The sequence below is a fragment of the Pelobates fuscus genome, chromosome 7 (genome assembly GCF_036172605.1).
Source record: "Pelobates fuscus isolate aPelFus1 chromosome 7, aPelFus1.pri, whole genome shotgun sequence".
Taxonomy (NCBI): domain Eukaryota; kingdom Metazoa; phylum Chordata; class Amphibia; order Anura; family Pelobatidae; genus Pelobates; species Pelobates fuscus.
In genome coordinates, this window is record NC_086323.1 from 197,487,359 (window position 1) to 197,490,770 (window position 3,412).

The following is a 3,412-nucleotide window of genomic DNA, read 5'->3' on the forward strand; positions in this document are numbered from 1 at the left end:
ATTTTATCTTATATTAGAGCAAATCAATACAGCTGGATAAATATCACGATATGCTAACATGTGATATGTCACATAAATACATTAATGGTTATTATTAATCCCAGCTGCAGATGGGATGCTATAACCATATATATATATATTCTTTAGTAATTAAGATTTCTAAATATGGAAATCTGATCGTGATTTATTCAGTCATATATCATGCTATTAATATTAATTAATTAAATGCCAGTATATTTACCAGTTAAGTAGATATTTTCTCATCAGATATTCTCAGGTAGCTAAGTGTCAAGGAATGTTTCTCTCTTGCCTGCTTCCGACTCTTTTGCCCCCGACTGCTTTCTCTGATTGCCTGATTGCTGATTGAATCTCTTGAATTTTGAATGTCTGAATCTTGAATGCTTTTAATGCTTGAATGGCTGACTGCCCCTCTCTCCCCTTTCTCTTAACTTTTTAAAGGGGAAAGTTTCTCTGTTCGTCACTGGCTGTAGACCAATAGCAAACTGGAGGTGTGGTTATTTTCTAAATCATAAATTTAGTATTTGGACTGTAGATGTCAGTCTCATCCCACTAAACATACCTATCCAGGAAAGAGTTAATTTTTCCTGGTGGCTATTTTGACGTCATTTTCGTTATCTTTATGGTTACAATAACTTATTTTATCCTTTCACTTCAAAGGGTCTTCTTGAAATTTCTTCAGACTATGTGTCTCCATATTCTGCTATAATTTCTAAAATTGACAGTTTGTAATACTACAAATGAACCCTGAATACAATGGGAATCTGTTAGATATAGAAAGTAAAATGTAATTATTTAATCTTCTGTCACCTATGTCTGGGTTTAGAATTTATTCTATTCCATTAGCACCTAGACAGTCTTATGTTCATCCCCCTGCTTTCATTGTATCACTGGGTTTGTATATATAACGCATTCCATCAACTCTGGGAACGCAGTTAGTTTTAGAGAAAGGATAGAAATCTTGTGTCTTTCGTTAACTTGAAAATAACAAAATGGAGTCTGGTCTGTTCAAATTGACTTCAGAATATACACTCTGTATTTCTATCATTGCACAAAATGTCTGCCGATATAAATACCCTGACAGTAGAGAAAAACAAAATATGATGGGAGTTATTAATTGCTGGGGACCCTCAATTGTTCAGTCTTTCCCTCCTCTCTCATCTATTCCCTAAGTGCTTTTACGTCTGCCTCCAATCCCTGTCTGTCTCTTCAGGTCTTAGTATTGTCTATTCCCTTCTTTATTCCTCCAATTATCCCAATTTCGTCTCTTGGTCTGATCATCCCATCTATGGTTCCTTCTCCAATTATTCTCCCAATATTTGTTCCTGTTGTTTCTTCGTTTTTCTACCCAACTGTGATTTTCCCAGTAATTATCTCTCCTTTTTAGCCTCTCCCAGTTATTATTATTCCAATTATTGTTGATTACCTGAGGCTCATCCCATCTATTTCTCCAATTATCTCCCATTACATTGCTCCCTTTAGCACTATCCCTATTCCTATGGTCCCGCTGTGGATATCTGTCTTTTGTCACTACCAGATTAATTCTTTCCTCTAAAATTTCCCATATGCTGAAATCTATTTTCCCTGAATGGTTTCCGAGGATACATGGCAGACCTGTCTTTCCTCTCTCGCCCCTCTACTGTGAAAATCCTTGCAGCATCTACAGCAAAACTCTCATTTTTTTTATTTTTCTTCGCCACAAATTATCAGCTCTTAACAGTAAATCACACATTTCTGATGGGTTTGAAGTTACAGATAATATCTCATATAATATCTAATGCATCCAAAAACATTGATCTATCAACATCTATCTATTGATCACCATCCCTCCCTGTTCAAAACCAGGATTACTGACCCCAAACTGTTCCATCACTGTGGAGATTCTAGCTGACAATTCATACGGAGACTCTTGTTTCAGCTGTTTAATTTTTCCAGACAATGACACATTTGATGCAACTCCATAAAGTGCTCTCAAGATCTCTTTCAACATATCCCTAGTTCTATGCGGCTGACCACATGTCTGTACAATCCTGACCCACAATCCATTTCTATCAACTCTCTGCAGCACTATCTCCATATCACTAGTTGTCAAACTATACATCTCTTTCACTCTTTGAAATCCACAAAACCATTGCAAAAAGCAATTGATATCCTGCTGAGGGACCTGCCCTATTTTTCTAACTATGGCATCCATTTCTTGTGGCTTTAACTGCTTAGTAACCAGCTGAATCTCTCCAGAATTATCAGGATTCAACACTGTGGTTGTTGTAGTTGGAGCAGCAGGGAGATTTGTCACTGACTTTTGTTTCAAATCCTTCCATGGATAAATAGGTTTGTATCCTGTATCTCCAATCCCTGGGTTAGCAATAGACCCTGGAATTTCAGATACAGGAGACCTACTCGAAGGTGCCATGCTTTCTGCCATTTTATTAAAAGCCATATTAGTAGCATGTCTGCATTCATCCAATTCTTTTTGCAACTCCAATATTTTCTCATTCAGCCTCTCATTCTCCACTGTAAGTTCGTCGCACATTTTGGCCTTTTCAATCAAAGCTTCACCAGTTGTAACTGCATGCACTCTTAGATCTACAATCTTATTATTCAATTTCTCAGATTTCATTTTAATTACTGAATTAAGCTCTGCCATTTCCTCCTCCTTTATTTTTACAATTCCCTCTAATTTTAAACATGATAGTAATGCTTACATAATACATCCTTTTCTTTTATCAGTCGGATTTTTATCAAATAGCATTTCTCCAAAAAACTCCTGCATCTTTTCCCATAACTGTTTACAGTCCCAAGAGATTTCATAAGGACCACCATGTCTCTTAATATAATTCATAATCCATTGTTTGACATTTTCTGAACAAGCCATTTTTGCAACTACCTTTTTACATGCCATATTAAAAATATACACTGCAGCAATAGAATAAATAACGAATATACTCAGCTCTATGCAGGCTGACAGTCACAGATCCAAATATGTTGATGTTAAAAATCTTCCGGCCACGGCACCAATTATGTTGAATAATTCTTCTGTCATCACCAATACTTCCAATTGGTATTCCTTTTGAAAGAAATCCACTCTGCGTTGTGTATTAATAGTGAATGTAATTGTAACGGCACCCCCAGGCATAAAAGGGTTAACAACCATTTAGGAGATATTCCCCTTCCAGATATACAGGCAGCTACTGTAGACACCAATCCACCGAACCGGAGAAGCATACGAATGCTCTCAAAAACATGAATGCTGTAAACAGCCGAATAGAAAAAAAACATACGAAAGGTTTACACTCCTAGCAGTCGAACTGGAACCGCATACAATAAATCCCCCCAAGAACGAGACAAGGCTCCGTTTTGAGAGTCAAGCAGGAACAGACAGAGCTGTGGGTTT

The 3,412-nt window shown here is 36.9% G+C and overlaps 1 pseudogene; it reads right to left on the reverse strand.

Annotated features, from left to right (window-relative positions):
* Positions 1-1,556: 1,556 nt before the first annotated feature.
* Positions 1,557-2,893, reverse strand: LOC134569278 (uncharacterized; annotated as a pseudogene).
* Positions 2,894-3,412: the final 519 nt, after the last annotated feature.